This window comes from Trichomycterus rosablanca, chromosome 5 (assembly GCF_030014385.1).
Source record: "Trichomycterus rosablanca isolate fTriRos1 chromosome 5, fTriRos1.hap1, whole genome shotgun sequence".
NCBI lineage: Eukaryota > Metazoa > Chordata > Actinopteri > Siluriformes > Trichomycteridae > Trichomycterus > Trichomycterus rosablanca.
Genome location: NC_085992.1, coordinates 42,581,421 through 42,600,906, shown reverse-complemented (window position 1 = coordinate 42,600,906; position 19,486 = coordinate 42,581,421).

Genomic DNA, 19,486 nt, shown 5'->3' with positions numbered 1-19,486 from the left:
AAAATTCCAATGTCACTGAATTAAAGCAAAGCAGAGTAAAACAACAATCTTCCACAGCGATGTAGAAAAGTCAAGGCATGTTATCTCAAACATTTGATTTCTGTTGTTACTGGCAAGAGTGGAACAACCAGTTACTAGGTTAGGGGGCAAATATTTTTTCACATGGGTGATGTAGGTTTTGAATACATCTTTATTTTGGATGAATAGGATGATTAATTTTAAGCTGCATTTTGTTTTTACTTGTATTACTTACACCGACAGGATAACATTATGACCACTGACAGGTGAAGTGAATAACACTGATTATCTCTTCATCACGGCACCTGTTAGTGGGTGGGATATATTAGGCAGCAAGTGAACATTTTATCCTCAAAGTTGATGTGTTAGAAGCAGAAAAAATGGGCAAGCGTAAGGATTTGACTAGACGACTGGGTCAGAGCATCTCCAAAACTGCAGCTCTTGTGAGGTGTTTCCGGTCTGCAGTGGTCAGTATCTTTCAAAAGTGGTCCAAGGAGGGAACAGTGGTAAACCGGTGACAGGGTCATGGGTGGCCAAGGCTCATTGATGCACGTGGAGGAAGGCTGAAGGCTGGCCTGTGTGGTCCGATCCAACAGACGAGCTACTGTAGCTCAGATTGATGAAGAAGTTAATGCTAGTTTTGATAGATAGGTGTCAGACTCCATGCCTTGACGGGTCAGGGCTGTTTTGGCAGCAAAAGGGGGGCCGACACAATATTAGGAAGGTAGTCATAATGTTCTGCCTGATTGGTGTGTTATGTAGCTATTTTATTTTAAATTATACATACCAACCATAATTATACATAACCAAACCTTTGTCAAAGGTTAAATTAATTTAATTTTTGTCTTTGCTGTGGTTCTTGTTTATGTTTTGGTTTGGTGTTGTCTCTCCTGTTAAGTTAATTGTTTGTTTCTCTTGTGTACACTGTACCGAGTTTTGCCCCGGTTGTGTTCACCCTTTTGGCATTGTCTGTTTTATACGTTTGTGTTTAAATACCTTTTTTTTTCCTCTGTTAAGGGCTCAGTTTTGTCAGGTTTATATATTGGCATTCGCTAGCCATGTTTGCTAGTCTAGTCTGGTATTATTCCTTTGTGTTTCCTTCTGTATGTATTTTTGGTAAGTTTTGTTATTGAAGCCTGTTATTTTTCAGTTTCTTAATAGCAGATCTGCACGTAACATTGTCTGCATTTATTATGACACTCACTATAGTCTCTGAATGTGATTTATGAAAGTGCCGTAATAAACTAGACACTAATGTGACACACTTGCACTCTGCCATCATTTTTCTCTCACTTTACAACTTTGAAATACCACACCGGCAGTAAAGCTTTATTACAGAATTATGAAAGTACTTATCTTTTATTTCAGGATTTGTTATTATAAACCTCATTTCCACAAAGCTGGGACACTTTCCAAAATGCAATAAAAACTATAAACTGTAATTTGTTAAATCACTTGAACTTTTATTTTACTGATAAAACCTTATTTCACTGACAAACCTAAAAACAATAATAACAAACTAGAGATGTGCATTTCCGGAGAAAATGCGAGTGTGATTGCCGTGTGCCGGTCGGGCGGGCGCGCATAACCCAATGCTTTATCCAAGTTGGGGTGTCATCAGTGGGCTTTACGATTTAAAATTGGAACGGCGTCGATATCTCGAACTTTCAAAAAATGAATGGAAGTGAATGAGACCAAAAACGGGCGTGGCAGATGGGCGTGGGTTCGAATCCCCATGCTGTACCTGAGTCGGGGTTACATCAGGGGGCTTTACGATTTAGAGTTGGAACGGCGTTGATATCTCGAACTTTCAAAAAATGAATGGAAGTGAATGGGACCAAAAACCGGGCGTGGCAGGTGGGTGTGGGTTCGAATCCCCATGCTGTACCCAAGTCGGGGTTACATCAGTGGGCTTTACGATTTAGAGTTGGAACGGCGTTGATATCTCGAACTTTCAAAAAATGAATGGAAGTGAATAGGACCAAAAACCGGGCGTGGCAGGTGGGTGTGGGTTCGAATCCCCATGCTGTACCCAAGTCGGGGTTACATCAGTGGGCTTTACAATTTAGAGTTGGAACGGCGTTGATATCTCAAACTTTCAAAAAATGAATGGAAATGAATGGGACCAAAAACCGGGCGTGGCAGGTGGGTGTGGGTTCGAATCCCCATGCTGTACCTGAGTCGGGGTTACATCAGTGGGCTTTACGATTTAGAGTTGGAACGGCGTCGATATCTCAAACTTTAAAAAAATGAATAGAAGTGAATGGAGCCGAAAATCAGGCGTGGCAGGTGGGTGTGGGTTCGAATCCCCATGCTGTACCCAAGTCGGGGTTACATCAGTGGGCTTTACGATTTAGAGTTGGAACGGCATTGATATCTCGAACTTTCAAAATATGAATGGAAGTGAATGGGGACAAAAACCGGGCGTGGCAGGTGGGTGTGGGTTCGAATCCCCATGCTGTACCTGAGTCGGGGTTACATCAGTGGGCTTTACAATTCAGAGTTGGAACGGTGTTGATATCTCGAACTTTCAAAAAATGAATGGAAGTGAATGGGGACAAAAACCGGGCGTGGCAGGTGGGTGTGGGTTCGAATCCCCATGCTGTACCTGAGTCGGGGTTACATCAGGGGGCTTTACAATTTAGAGTTGGAACGGCGTCGATATCTCAAACTTTCAAAAAATGAATGGAAGTGAATGGGGACAAAAACCGGGCGTGGCAGGTGGGTGTGGGTTCGAATCCCCATGCTGTACCCGAGACGGGGTTACATCAGTGGCCTTTACGATTTAGAGTTGGAACGGCGTTGATATCTCGAACTTTCAAAAAATGAATGGAAGTGAATGGGACCAAAAACCGGGCGTGGCAGGTGGGTGTGGGTTCGAATCCCCATGCTGTACCTGAGTCGGGGTTACATCAGTGGCCTTTACGATTTAGAGTTGGAACGGCGTTGATATCTCGAACTTTCAAAAAATGAATGGAAGTGAATGGGACCAAAAACCGGGCGTGGCAGGTGGGTGTGGGTTCGAATCCCCATGCTGTACCCGAGTCGGGGTTACATCAGTGGGCTTTACGATTTAGAGTTGGAACGGCGTTGATATCTCAAACTTTCAAAAAATGAATGGAAGTGAATGGGACCAAAAACCGGGCGTGGCAGGTGGGTGTGGGTTCGAATCCCCATGCTGTACCCAAGTCGGGGTTACATCAGTGAGCTTTACGATTTAGAGTTGGAACGGCGTTGATATCTCAAACTTTCATAAAATGAATGGAAGTGAATGGGACCAAAAACCGGGCGTGGCAGTTGGGCGTGGGTTCGAATCCCCATGCTGTACCCAAGTCGGGGTTACATCAGTGGGCTTTACAATTTAGAGTTGGAACGGCGTTGATATCTCAAACTTTCAAAAAATGAATGGAAGTGAATGGGGACAAAAACCGGGCGTGGCAGGTGGGTGTGGGTTCGAATCCCCATGCTGTACCCAAGTCGGGGTTACATCAGGGGGCTTTACAATTTAGAGTTGGAACGGCGTTGATATCTCGAACGTTCAAAAAATGAATGGAAGTGAATGGGACCAAAAACCGGGCGTGGCAGGTGGGCGTGGGTTCGAATCCCCATGCTGTACCCAAGTCGGGGTTACATCAGTGGGCTTTACGATATAGAGTTGGAACGGTGTTGATATCTCGAACTTTCAAAAAATGAATGGAAGTGAATGGGGACAAAAACCGGGCGTGGCAGGTGGGCGTGGGTTCGAATCCCCATGCTGTATCTGAGTCGGGGTTACATCAGGGGGCTTTACAATTTAGAGTTGGAACGGCGTCGATATCTCAAACTTTCAAAAAATGAATGGAAGTGAATGGAGCTGAAAAATGGGCGTGGCAGGTGGGTGTGGGTTCGAATCCCCATGCTCAGGGGGAAGTGAGCGTATCTAAATGTTGTATGTGAGTGGGGTTACATCAGTGGGAAGTGAGCGTATCTAAATGCTGTATAGAAGAGGTACAGTGTGTGTTTGGTGGATGGGGGGGTAAATACTTTATCTTTAAATCCTAGCTCTCGATTTGAGTCGAGAGAGGGTATAGGAAAATCCCATTCTAAAAAATGAATGGAAGTCAATGGGACCAAAAAACGCTACAAAAGCGGGCGTGGCTGGCGAACGGGCGGGCGGATCGAAAACCTGTATACAAGCAGTTGATTCCCGTATGGGCCGGACGATTTGGCGCTGGAACGGGGTCGATATCTCGAAAACTGCGGACGAAGAAAGGGAGACAAAAAACGGGTGGAATAATAATAATAACTAGAGATGTGCATTTCCGGAGAAAATGCGAGTGTGATTGCCGTGTGCCGGTCGGGCGGGCGCGCGTAACCCAATGCTTTATCCAAGTTGGGGTGTCATCAGTGGGCTTTACGATTTAAAATTGGAACGGCGTCGATATCTCGAACTTTCAAAAAATGAATGGAAGTGAATGGGACCAAAAACCGGGCGTGGCAGGTGGGTGTGGGTTCGAATCCCCATGCTGTACCCAAGTCGGGGTTACATCAGTGGGCTTTACGATTTAGAGTTGGAACGGCGTTGATATCTCGAACTTTCAAAAAATGAATGGAAGTGAATAGGACCAAAAACCGGGCGTGGCAGGTGGGTGTGGGTTCGAATCCCCATGCTGTACCCAAGTCGGGGTTACATCAGTGGGCTTTACAATTTAGAGTTGGAACGGCGTTGATATCTCAAACTTTCAAAAAATGAATGGAAGTGAATGGGACCAAAAACCGGGCGTGGCAGGTGGGTGTGGGTTCGAATCCCCATGCTGTACCCAAGTCGGGGTTACATCAGTGGGCTTTACAATTTAGAGTTGGAACGGCGTTGATATCTCAAACTTTCAAAAAATGAATGGAAATGAATGGGACCAAAAACCGGGCGTGGCAGGTGGGTGTGGGTTCGAATCCCCATGCTGTACCTGAGTCGGGGTTACATCAGTGGGCTTTACGATTTAGAGTTGGAACGGCGTCGATATCTCAAACTTTAAAAAAATGAATGGAAGTGAATGGAGCCGAAAATCAGGCGTGGCAGGTGGGTGTGGGTTCGAATCCCCATGCTGTACCCAAGTCGGGGTTACATCAGTGGGCTTTACGATTTAGAGTTGGAACGGCATTGATATCTCGAACTTTCAAAAAATGAATGGAAGTGAATGGGGACAAAAACCGGGCGTGGCAGGTGGGTGTGGGTTCGAATCCCCATGCTGTACCTGAGTCGGGGTTACATCAGTGGGCTTTACAATTCAGAGTTGGAACGGTGTTGATATCTCGAACTTTCAAAAAATGAATGGAAGTGAATGGGGACAAAAACCGGGCGTGGCAGGTGGGTGTGGGTTCGAATCCCCATGCTGTACCTGAGTCGGGGTTACATCAGTGGCCTTTACGATTTAGAGTTGGAACGGCGTTGATATCTCGAACTTTCAAAAAATGAATGGAAGTGAATGGGACCAAAAACCGGGCGTGGCAGGTGGGTGTGGGTTCGAATCCCCATGCTGTACCCGAGTCGGGGTTACATCAGTGGGCTTTACGATTTAGAGTTGGAACGGCGTTGATATCTCGAACTTTCAAAAAATAAATGGAAGTGAATGGGGACAAAAACCGGGCGTGGCAGGTGGGTGTGGGTTCGAATCCCCATGCTGTATCTGAGTCGGGGTTACATCAGTGGGCTTTACGATTTAGAGTTGGAACGGCGTTGATATCTCGAACTTTCAAAAAATGAATGGAAGTGAATGGGGACAAAAACCGGGCGTGGCAGGTGGGTGTGGGTTCGAATCCCCATGCTGTACCCAAGTCGGGGTTACATCAGTGAGCTTTACGATTTAGAGTTGGAACGGCGTTGATATCTCAAACTTTCAAAAAATGAATGGAAGTGAATGGGACCAAAAACCGGGCGTGGCAGTTGGGCGTGGGTTCGAATCCCCATGCTGTACCCAAGTCGGGGTTACATCAGTGGGCTTTACAATTTAGAGTTGGAACGGCGTTGATATCTCAAACTTTCAAAAAATGAATGGAAGTGAATGGGGACAAAAACCGGGCGTGGCAGGTGGGTGTGGGTTCGAATCCCCATGCTGTACCTGAGTCGGGGTTACATCAGTGGCCTTTACGATTTAGAGTTGGAACGGCGTTGATATCTCGAACTTTCAAAAAATGAATGGAAGTGAATGGGACCAAAAACCGGGCGTGGCAGGTGGGTGTGGGTTCGAATCCCCATGCTGTACCCGAGTCGGGGTTACATCAGTGGGCTTTACGATTTAGAGTTGGAACGGCGTTGATATCTCAAACTTTCAAAAAATGAATGGAAGTGAATGGGACCAAAAACCGGGCGTGGCAGTTGGGCGTGGGTTCGAATCCCCATGCTGTACCCAAGTCGGGGTTACATCAGTGGGCTTTACGATATAGAGTTGGAACGGTGTTGATATCTCGAACTTTCAAAAAATGAATGGAAGTGAATGGGGACAAAAACCGGGCGTGGCAGGTGGGCGTGGGTTCGAATCCCCATGCTGTATCTGAGTCGGGGTTACATCAGGGGGCTTTACAATTTAGAGTTGGAACGGCGTCGATATCTCAAACTTTCAAAAAATGAATGGAAGTGAATGGAGCTGAAAAATGGGCGTGGCAGGTGGGTGTGGGTTCGAATCCCCATGCTCAGGGGGAAGTGAGCGTATCTAAATGTTGTATGTGAGTGGGGTTACATCAGTGGGAAGTGAGCGTATCTAAATGCTGTATAGAAGAGGTACAGTGTGTGTTTGGTGGATGGGGGGGTAAATACTTTATCTTTAAATCCTAGCTCTCGATTTGAGTCGAGAGAGGGTATAGGAAAATCCCATTCTAAAAAATGAATGGAAGTCAATGGGACCAAAAAACGCTACAAAAGCGGGCGTGGCTGGCGAACGGGCGGGCGGATCGAAAACCTGTATACAAGCAGTTGATTCCCGTATGGGCCGGACGATTTGGCGCTGGAACGGGGTCGATATCTCGAAAACTGCGGACGAAGAAAGGGAGACAAAAAACGGGTGGAATAATAATAATAACTAGAGATGTGCATTTCCTGCAGAAAATGCGAGTGTGATTGCCGTGTGCCGATCGGGCGGGCGCGCATATATCAATGCTCTATCCAACTCGGAGAGTCATCAGTGGGCTTAACGATTTAGAGTTGGAACGGCGTTGATATCTCGAACTTTCAAAAAATGAATGGAGGTGAATGGGGACAAAAACCGGGCGTGGCAGGTGGGCGTGGGTTCGAATCCCCATGCTGTATCTGAGCCGGGGTTACATCAGTGAGCTTTACGATATAGAGTTGGAACGGCATTGATATCTCGAACTTTCAAAAAATGAATGGAAGTGAATGGGGACAAAAACCGGGCGTGGCAGGTGGGTGTGGGTTCGAATCCCCATGCTGTACCTGAGTCGGGGTTACATCAGTGGGCTTTACAATTCAGAGTTGGAACGGTGTTGATATCTCGAACTTTCAAAAAATGAATGGAAGTGAATGGGGACAAAAACCGGGCGTGGCAGGTGGGTGTGGGTTCGAATCCCCATGCTGTACCTGAGTCGGGGTTACATCAGGGGGCTTTACAATTTAGAGTTGGAACGGCGTCGATATCTCAAACTTTCAAAAAATGAATGGAAGTGAATGGGGAGAAAAACCGGGCGTGGCAGGTGGGTGTGGGTTCGAATCCCCATGCTGTACCCGAGACGGGGTTACATCAGTGGCCTTTACGATTTAGAGTTGGAACGGCGTTGATATCTCGAACTTTCAAAAAATGAATGGAAGTGAATGGGACCAAAAACCGGGCGTGGCAGGTGGGTGTGGGTTCGAATCCCCATGCTGTACCTGAGTCGGGGTTACATCAGTGGCCTTTACGATTTAGAGTTGGAACGGCGTTGATATCTCGAACTTTCAAAAAATGAATGGAAGTGAATGGGACCAAAAACCGGGCGTGGCAGGTGGGTGTGGGTTCGAATCCCCATGCTGTACCCGAGTCGGGGTTACATCAGTGGGCTTTACGATTTAGAGTTGGAACGGCGTTGATATCTCGAACTTTCAAAAAATGAATGGAAGTGAATGGGGACATAAACCGGGCGTGGCAGGTGGGCGTGGGTTCGAATCCCCATGCTCAGTGGGAAGTAAGCGTATCTAAATGCTGTATGTGAGTGGGGTTACATCAGTGGGAAGTGAGCGTATCTAAATGCTGTATAGAAGAGCTACAGTGTGTGTTTGGGGGACGGGGGGGTAAATACTTTATCTTTAAATCCTAGCTCTCGATTTGAGTATAGGAAAATCCCATTCTAAAAAATGAATGGAAGTCAATGGGACCAAAAAACGCTACAAAAGCGGGCGTGGCGGGCGAACGCGCGGGCGTATCAAAAAGTTGTATACAAGCGCTCCATTCCCGTATGGGCCGGACGATTTGGCGCTGGAACGGGGTCGATATCTCGAAAACTGCGGGAGGAGAAGCACGGACAAAAAACCGGCAGAATAATAATAATAACTAGAGAGTGCATTTCCGGAGAAAATGCGAGTGTGATTGCCGTGTGCCGGTCGGCGGGCGTGCGCAGGTCGGGGGCGCGCATGCGTTTAGAAGTGGTGCGGTGCGTGGGGTGTGAATACTTTCTCCCAGACAGGCCACTGTATCTGTGCACAAGCTGTGGTGTGAGCACAAGTTCACTCTGGGTGTGTTTGAAAAGCCAAACCTGTAAAAAAATGCATTTCTGCACGTTTGTACTGCTTACAAATCAGTACTCATTCATTTACATGTGATTATCACTGCAGGGGCCATGGTATTGCGCAATCTATGATCGGCTGTGTCTCATTTACAGCTTTCAGGCATAGTGCACTCAGACTTCGGTCCCTCTTTTAGCATTTAGCAATTCCCATTGATTTCAATGCATCCGTTAGCCTTGAAGCTAACGGATATAAATATCTTTGTTTCTGTTGCAGCGCGAACGATATGACGCTCACTGCAAAGTCTAACTGCACTATAATTTCATTCTGTGCAGCGTTTTCATCTTAAAAATCACTAATACTTTAGTTACAGACCAAAATAAGTCAGATTTTTTGGCGGCCGCCATTTTCTATTCTCAGAACGGCCTGAAGATGCCGTCTACGTCATCACGTTGACGTTCTGTGGAAAGCCAAAGGTGTCAAGATTTTTGTCCAAAAATTCGGGCAAAAACGGGCATAAATGCCACACGGATGGGCGTATCCGGATGATTTTTTGGATTTGGGCGCTAATTAATGACCCGGTCGATCAAGGGTTGGAACGGCGTTGATAGCTCGAAATTCATTTCAAAATGAATGGGAGTCAATGGGGAAAAACGGGCACCTTAAAACGGGCACTGTGCCCACAGTGTTGGTTCGATCAAAAAGTTGTATACAAGCGCTCTATTCCCGTATGGGCCGGACGATTTGGCGCTGGAACGGGGTCGATATCTCGAAAACTGCGGGAGAAGAAGCACGGACAAAAAACGGGCAGAATAATAATAATATATTGAAAACGAAAATAACAATAACAATAGTGTGCTTGCATTCTGCAATCACACTAATAACAATAGTGTGCTTGCATTCTGCAATCACACTAACTAGAGAGTGCATTTCCGGAGAAAATGCGAGTGTGATTGCCGTGTGCCGGTCGGCGGGCGTGCGCAGGTCGGGGGCGCGCATGCGTTTAGAAGTGGTGCGGTGCGTGGGGTGTGAATACTTTCTCCCAGACAGGCCACTGTATCTGTGCACAAGCTGTGGTGTGAGCACAAGTTCACTCTGGGTGTGTTTGAAAAGCCAAACCTGTAAAAAAATGCATTTCTGCACGTTTGTACTGCTTACAAATCAGTACTCATTCATTTACATGTGATTATCACTGCAGGGGCCATGGTATTGCGCAATCTATGATCGGCTGTGTCTCATTTACAGATTTCAGGCATAGTGCACTCAGACTTCGGTCCCTCTTTTAGCATTTAGCAATTCCCATTGATTTCAATGCATCCGTTAGCCTTGAAGCTAACGGATATAAATATCTTTGTTTCTGTTGCAGCGCGAACGATATGACGCTCACTGCAAAGTCTAACTGCACTATAATTTCATTCTGTGCAGCGTTTTCATCTTAAAAATCACTAATACTTTAGTTACAGACCAAAATAAGTCAGATTTTTTGGCGGCCGCCATTTTCTATTCTCAGAACGGCCTGAAGATGCCGTCTACGTCATCACGTTGACGTTCTGTGGAAAGCCAAAGGTGTCAAGATTTTTGTCCAAAAATTCGGGCAAAAACGGGCATAAATGCCACACGGATGGGCGTATCCGGATGATTTTTTGGATTTGGGCGCTAATTAATGACCCGGTCGATCAAGGGTTGGAACGGCGTTGATAGCTCGAAATTCATTTCAAAATGAATGGGAGTCAATGGGGAAAAACGGGCACCTTAAAACGGGCACTGTGCCCACAGTGTTGGTTCGATCAAAAAGTTGTATACAAGCGCTCTATTCCCGTATGGGCCGGACGATTTGGCGCTGGAACGGGGTCGATATCTCGAAAACTGCGGGAGAAGAAGCACGGACAAAAAACGGGCAGAATAATAATAATATATTGAAAACGAAAATAACAATAACAATAGTGTGCTTGCATTCTGCAATCACACTAATAACTAGAGATGTGCATTTCCGGAGAAAATGCGAGTGTGATTGCCGTGTGCCGGTCGGGCGGGCGCGCGTAACCCAATGCTTTATCCAAGTTTGGTGTGTCATCAGTGGGCTTTACGATTTAAAATTGGAACGGCGTCGATATCTCAAACTTTCAAAAAATGAATGGAAGTGAATGGAGCCGAAAACCGGGCGTGGCAGCTGGGCATGGGTTCGAATCCCCATGCTGTATCTGAGTCGGGGTTACATCAGTGGGCTTTACGATTTATAGTTGAAACGGCGTTTATATCTCGAACTTTCAAAAAATGAATGGAAGTGAATGGGACCAAAAACCGGGCGTGGCAGGTGGGCGTGGGTTCGAATCCCCATGCTGTACCCATGTTGGGGCGTCATCAGTGGGCTTTACGATATAGAGTTGGAACGGCGTCGATATCTCAAACTTTCAAAAAATGAATGGAATTGAATGGGACCAAAAACTGGGCGTCGCAGGTGGGCGTGGGTTCGAATCCCCATGCTGTACCCATGTTGGGGCGTCATCAGTGGGCTTTACAATATAGAGTTGGAACGGCGTCGATATCTCAAACTTTCAAAAAATGAATGGAAGTGAATAGAACCAAAAACCGGGCGTGGCAGGTGGGTGTGGGTTCGAATCCCCATGCTGTACCTGAGTCGGGGTTGCATCAGGGGGCTTTACAATTTAGAGTTGGAACGGCGTTGATATCTCAAACTTTCAAAAAATGAATAGAAGTGAATGGGGACAAAAACCGGGTGTGGCAGGTGGGCGTGGGTTCGAATCCCCATGCTGTACCCATGTTGGGGCGTCATCAGTGGGCTTTACGATATAGAGTTGGAACGGCGTCGATATCTCGAACTTTCAAAAAATGAATGGAAGTGAATGGGACCAAAAACCGGGCGTGGCAGGTGGGTGTGGGTTCGAATCCCCATGCTGTACCTGAGTCGGGGTTACATCAGGGGGCTTTACAATTTAGAGTTGGAACGGCGTCGATATCTCGAACTTTCAAAAAATGAATGGAAGTGAATGGGGACAAAAACCGGGCGTGGCAGGTGGGTGTGGGTTCGAATCCCCATGCTGTATCTGAGTCGGGGTTACATCAGTGAGCTTTATGATATAGAGTTGGAACGGCGTCGATATCTCGAACTTTCAAAAAATGAATGGAAGTGAATGGGGACAAAAACCGGGCGTGGCAGGTGGGCGTGGGTTCGAATCCCCATGCTGTATCTGAGTCGGGGTTATATCAGTGAGCTTTACGATATAGAGTTGGAACGGCGTCGATATCTCGAACTTTCAAAAAATGAATGGAAGTGAATGGGGAAAAAAACCGGGCGTGGCAGGTGGGTGTGGGTTCGAATCCCAACGCTGTACCTGAGTCGGGGTTACATCAGTGAGCTTTACGATTTAGAGTTGGAACGGCGTTGATATCTCGAACTTTCAAAAAATGAATGGAAGTGAATGGGAACAAAAACCGGGCGTGGCAGGTGGGTGTGGGTTCGAATCCCCATGCTGTACCTGAGTCGGGGTTACATCAGTGGGCTTTACGATTTAGAGTTGGAACGGCGTTGATATCTCGAACTTTCAAAAAATGAATGGAAGTGAATGGGACCAAAAACCGGGCGTGGCAGGTGGGTGTGGGTTCGAATCCCAATGCTGTACCTGAGTCGGGGTTACATCAGTGAGCTTTACAATATAGAGTTGGAACGGCGTCGATATCTCGAACTTTCAAAAAATGAATGGAAGTGAATGGGGACAAAAACCGGGCGTGGCAGGTGGGCGTGGGTTCGAATCCCCATGCTGTACCCAAGTTGGAGTTACATCAGTGAGCTTTTTCGATATAGAGTTGGAACGGCGTTGATATCTCGAACTTTCAAAAAATGAATGGAAGTGAATGGGACCAAAAACCGGGCGTGGCAGGTGGGTGTGGGTTCGAATCCCCATGCTGTATCTGAGTCGGGGTTACATCAGTGGGCTTTACGATATAGAGTTGGAACGGTGTCGATATCTCGAACTTTCAAAAAATGAATGGAAGTGAATGGGGACAAAAACCGGGCGTGGCAGGTGGGCGTGGGTTCGAATCCCCATGCTGTACCCAAGTTGGAGTTACATCAGTGGGCTTTACGATATAGAGTTGGAACGGCGTCGATATCTCGAACTTTCAAAAAATGAATGGAAGTGAATGGGGACAAAAACCGGGCGTGGCAGGTGGGCGTGGGTTCGAATCCCCATGCTGTACCCAAGTTGGAGTTACATCAGTGAGCTTTTTCGATATATAGTTGGAACGGCGTTGATATCTCGAACTTTCAAAAAATGAATGGAAGTGAATGGGACCAAAAACCGGGCGTGGCAGGTGGGTGTGGGTTCGAATCCCCATGCTGTATCTGAGTCGGGGTTACATCAGTGAGCTTTTTCGATATAGAGTTGGAACGGTGTCGATATCTCGAACTTTCAAAAAATGAATGGAAGTGAATGGGGACAAAAACCGGGCGTGGCAGGTGGGCGTGGGTTCGAATCCCCATGCTGTACCCAAGTTGGAGTTACATCAGTGAGCTTTTTCGATATAGAGTTGGAACGGCGTTGATATCTCGAACTTTCAAAAAATGAATGGAAGTGAATGGGACCAAAAACCGGGCGTGGCAGGTGGGCGTGGGTTCGAATCCCCATGCTGTATGTTAGTGGGGTTACATCAGTGGGAAGTGAGCGTGTCTAAATGCTGTATAGAAGAGCTGTAATGTGGAGTGTCGGGTGGGTGAAGACTCACAGGCGTCTCTATCTGAATCCTAGCTCTCGATTTGAGCCGAAGGCCGGTATAGGAACATGCCATTCTAAAAATGAATGGAAGTCAATGGGACCAAAAAACGCTACAAAAGCGGGCGTGGCACGTGAACGGGCGAGCGGATCGTAAACCTGTATACAAGCAGTCCATTCCCGTATGGGCCGGACGATTTGGCGCTGGAACGGGGTCGATATCTCGAAAACTGCGGACGAAGAAAGGGAGACAAAAAACGGGTGGAATAATAATAATAACTAGAGAGTGCATTTCCGGAGAAAATGCAAGTGTGATTGCCGTGTGCCGGTCGGCGGGCGTGTGCAGGTCGGGGGCGCGCATGCGTTTAGAAGTGGTGCGGTGCATGGGGTGTGAATACTTTCTCCCAGACAGGCCACTGTATCTGTGCACAAGCTGTGGTGTGAGCACAAGTTCACTCTGGGTGTGTTTGAAAAGCCAAACCTGTAAAAAAATGCATTTCTGCACGTTTGTACTGCTTACAAATCAGTACTCATTCATTTACATATGATTATCACTGCAGGGGCCATGGTATTGCGCAATCTATGATCGGCTGTGTCTCATTTACAGCTTTCAAGCATAGTGCACTCAGACTTCGGTCCCTCTTTTAGCATTTAGCAATTCCCATTGATTTTAATGCATCCGTTAGCCTTGAAGCTAACGGATATAAATATCTTTTTTTCTGTTGCAACGCGAACGATATGACGCTCACTGCTAAGTCTAACTGCACTATAATTTCATTCTGTGCAGCGTTTTCATCTTAAAAATCACTAATACTTTAGTTACAGACCAAAATAAGTCAGATTTTTTGGCGGCCGCCATTTTCTATTCTCAGAACGGCCTGAAGATGCCGCCTACGTCATCACGTTGACGTTCTGTGGAAAGCCAAAGGTGTCAAGATTTTTGTCCAAAAATTCGGGCAAAAACGGGCATAAATGCCACACGGATGGGCGTATCCAGATGATTTTTTGGATTTGGGCGCTAATTAATGACCCGGTCGATCAAGGGTTGGAACGGCGTTGATAGCTCGAAATTTTTTTCAAAATGAATGGGAGTCAATGGGGCAAAACGGGCACCTTAAAACGGGCACTGTGCCCACAGTGTTGGTTCGATCCAAAAGCTGTATACAAGCAGTCCATTCCCGTATGGGCCGGACGATTTGGCACTGGAACGGGGTCGATATCTCGAAAATTGCGGACGAAGAAAGGGAGACAAAAAACGGGCGGAATGGCAATAATATATTGAAAACGAAAATAACAATAACAACTAGAGAGTGCATTTCCGGAGAAAATGCGAGTGTGATTGCCGTGTGCCGGTCGGCGGGCGTGCGCAGGTCGGGGGCGCGCATGCGTTTAGAAGTGGTGCGGTGCGTGGGGTGTGAATACTTTCTCCCAGACAGGCCACTGTATCTGTGCACAAGCTGTGGTGTGAGCACAAGTTCACTCTGGGTGTGTTTGAAAAGCCAAACCTGTAAAAAAATGCATTTCTGCACGTTTGTACTGCTTACAAATCAGTACTCATTCATTTACATGTGATTATCACTGCAGGGGCCATGGTATTGCGCAATCTATGATCGGCTGTGTCTCATTTACAGATTTCAGGCATAGTGCACTCAGACTTCGGTCCCTCTTTTAGCATTTAGCAATTCCCATTGATTTCAATGCATCCGTTAGCCTTGAAGCTAACGGATATAAATATCTTTGTTTCTGTTGCAGCGCGAACGATATGACGCTCACTGCAAAGTCTAACTGCACTATAATTTCATTCTGTGCAGCGTTTTCATCTTAAAAATCACTAATACTTTAGTTACAGACCAAAATAAGTCAGATTTTTTGGCGGCCGCCATTTTCTATTCTCAGAACGGCCTGAAGATGCCGTCTACGTCATCACGTTGACGTTCTGTGGAAAGCCAAAGGTGTCAAGATTTTTGTCCAAAAATTCGGGCAAAAACGGGCATAAATGCCACACGGATGGGCGTATCCGGATGATTTTTTGGATTTGGGCGCTAATTAATGACCCGGTCGATCAAGGGTTGGAACGGCGTTGATAGCTCGAAATTCATTTCAAAATGAATGGGAGTCAATGGGGAAAAACGGGCACCTTAAAACGGGCACTGTGCCCACAGTGTTGGTTCGATCCAAAAGTTGTATACAAGCGCTCTATTCCCGTATGGGCCGGACGATTTGGCGCTGGAACGGGGTCGATATCTCGAAAACTGCGGGAGAAGAAGCACGGACAAAAAACGGGCAGAATAATAATAATATATTGAAAACGAAAATAACAATAACAATAGTGTGCTTGCATTCTGCAATCACACTAATAGTGTGCTTGCATTCTGCAATCACACTAATAACTAGAGAGTGCATTTCCGGAGAAAATGCGAGTGTGATTGCCGTGTGCCGGTCGGGCGGGCGTGCGTATTCCAATGCTTTATCCAACTCGGGGTGTCGTAAGTCGGCTTTACGATTTAGAGTTGAAAGGGCGACATTATCTCAAACTTTCAAAAAATGAATGGAAGTGAATAAAGTCAAAAACCGGGCGTGGCAGGTGGGCGTGGGTTCGAATTCCCATGCTGTATCTGAGTCGGGGTTACATCAGTGAGCTTTACAATATAGAGTTGGAACGGCGTTGATATCTCGAACTTTCAAAAAATGAATGGAAGTGAATGGGGACAAAAACCGGGCGTGGCAGGTGGGCGTGGGTTCGAATCCCCATACTGTACCTAAGTCGGGGTTACATCAGTGGGCTTTACGATATAGAGTTGGAACGGCGTTGATATCTCGAACTTTCAAAAACTGAATGGAAGTGAATGGAGCTGAAAAATGGGCGTGGCAGGTGGGCATGGGTTCGAATCCCCATACTGTACCTAAGTCGGGGTTACATCAGTGGGCTTTACGATATAGAGTTGGAACGGCGTTGATATCTCGAACTTTCAAAAAATGAATGGAAGTGAATGGGGACAAAAACCGGGCGTGGCAGGTGGGTGTGGGTTCGAATCCCCATGCTGTATCTGAGTCGGGGTTACATCAGTGGGCTTTACGATATAGAGTTGGAACGGCGTTGATATCTCGAACTTTCAAAAAATGAATGGAAGTGAATGGGGACAAAAACCGGGCGTGGCAGGTGGGTGTGGGTTCGAATCCCCATGCTGTACCCAAGTCGGGGTTACATCAGTGGGCTTTACGATTTAGAGTTGGAACGGCGTTGATATCTCAAACTTTCAAAAAATGAATGGAAGTGAATGGAACCAAAAACCGGGCGTGGCAGGTGGGTGTGGGTTCGAATCCCCATGCTGTACCCAAGTCGGGGTTACATCAGTGGGCTTTACAATTTAGAGTTGGAACGGCGTTGATATCTCAAACTTTCAAAAAATGAATGGAAGTGAATGGAACCAAAAACCGGGCGTGGCAGGTGGGTGTGGGTTCGAATCCCCATGCTGTACCCAAGTCGGGGTTACATCAGTGGGCTTTACAATTTAGAGTTGGAACGGCGTTGATATCTCAAACTTTCAAAAAATGAATGGAAGTAAATGGGGACAAAAACCGGGCGTGGCAGGTGGGTGTGGGTTCGAATCCCCATGCTGTATCTGAGTCGGGGTTACATCAGGGGGCTTTATGATATAGAGTTGGAACGGCGTTGATATCTCAAACTTTCAAAAAATGAATGGAAGTGAATGGAACCAAAAACCGGGCGTGGCAGGTGGGTGTGGGTTCGAATCCCCATGCTGTACCCAAGTCGGGGTTACATCAGTGGGCTTTACGATTTAGAGTTGGAACGGCGTCGATATCTCAAACTTTCAAAAAATGAATGGAAGTGAATGGGACCAAAAACCGGGCGTGGCAGGTGGGTGTGGGTTCGAATCCCCAGGCTGTACCCAAGTCGGGGTTACATCAGTGGGCTTTACAATTTAGAGTTGGAACGGCGTTGATATCTCAAACTTTAAAAAAATGAATGGAAGTGAATGGGACCAAAAACCGGGCGTGGCAGGTGGGTGTGGGTTCGAATCCCCATGCTGTATCTGAGTCGGGGTTACATCAGGGTGCTTTACGATTTAGAGTTGGAACGGCGTTGATATCTTGAACTTTCAAAAAATGAATGGAAGTGAATGGGACCAAAAACCGGGCGTGGCAGGTGGGTGTGGGTTCGAATCCCCATGCTGTATCTGAGTCGGGGTTACATCAGTGAGCTTTACGATATAGAGTTGGAACGGCGTCGATATCTCGAACTTTCAAAAAATGAATGGAAGTGAATGGGGACAAAAACCGGGCGTGGCAGGTGGGTGTGGGTTCGAATCCCCATGCTGTACCCAAGTTGGAGTTACATCAGTGGGCTTTACGATATAGAGTTGGAACGGCGTCGATATCTCGAACTTTCAAAAAATGAATGGAAGTGAATGGGGACAAAAACCGGGCGTGGCAGGTGGGCGTGGGTTCGAATCCCCATGCTGTACCCAAGTTGGGGTTACATCAGTGAGCTTTACGATATAGAGTTGGAACGGCGTCGATATCTCGAACTTTCAAAAAATGAATGGAAGTGAATGGGGACAAAAACCGGGCGTGGCAGGTGGGCGTGGGTTCGAATCCCCATGCTGTACCCAAGTTGGAGTTACATCAGTGGGCTTTACGATATAGAGTTGGAACGGCGTCGATATCTCGAACTTTCAAAAAATGAATGGAAGTGAATGGGGACAAAAACCGGGCGTGGCAGGTGGGCGTGGGTTCGAATCCCCATGCTGTACCCAAGTTGGAGTTACATCAGTGAGCTTTTTCGATATAGAGTTGGAACGGCGTTGATATCTCGAACTTTCAAAAAATGAATGGAAGTGAATGGGACCAAAAACCGGGCGTGGCAGGTGGGCGTGGGTTCGAATCCCCATGCTGTACCCAAGTTGGAGTTACATCAGTGAGCTTTTTCGATATAGAGTTGGAACGGCGTTGATATCTCGAACTTTCAAAAAATGAATGGAAGTGAATGGGACCAAAAACCGGGCGTGGCAGGTGGGCGTGGGTTCGAATCCCCATGCTGTATGTTAGTGGGGTTACATCAGTGGGAAGTGAGCGTGTCTAAATGCTGTATAGAAGAGCTGTAATGTGGGGTGTCGGGTGGGTGAAGACTCACAGGCGTCTCTATCTGAATCCTAGCTCTCGATTTGAGCCGAAGGCCGGTATAGGAACATGCCATTCTAAAAATGAATGGAAGTCAATGGGACCAAAAAACGCTACAAAAGCGGGCGTGGCACGTGAACGGGCGAGCGGATCGAAAACCTGTATACAAGCAGTCCATTCCCGTATGGGCCGGACGATTTGGCGCTGGAACGGGGTCGATATCTCGAAAACTGCGGACGAAGAAAGGGAGACAAAAAACGGGTGGAATAATAATAATAATAATAATAATAACTAGAGAGTGCATTTCCGGAGAAAATGCGAGTGTGATTGCCGTGTGCCGGTCGGCGGGCGTGCGCAGGTCGGGGGCGCGCATGCGTTTAGAAGTGGTGCGGTGCGTGGGGTGTGAATACTTTCTCCCAGACAGGCCACTGTATCTGTGCACAATCTGTGGTGTGAACACAAGTTCACTCTGGGTGTGTTTGAAAAGCCAAACCTGTAAAAAAATGCATTTCTGCACGTTTGTACTGCTTACAAATCAGTACTCATTCATTTACATGTGATTATCACTGCAGGGGCCATGGTATTGCGCAATCTATGATCGGCTGTGTCTCATTTACAGATTTCAGGCATAGTGCACTCAGACTTCGGTCCCTCTTTTAGCATTTAGCAATTCCCATTGATTTCAATGCATCCGTTAGCCTTGAAGCTAACGGATATAAATATCTTTGTTTCTGTTGCAGCGCGAACGATATGACGCTCACTGCAAAGTCTAACTGCACTATAATTTCATTCTGTGCAGCGTTTTCATCTTAAAAATCACTAATACTTTAGTTACAGACCAAAATAAGTCAGATTTTTTGGCGGCCGCCATTTTCTATTCTCAGAACGGCCTGAAGATGCCGTCTACGTC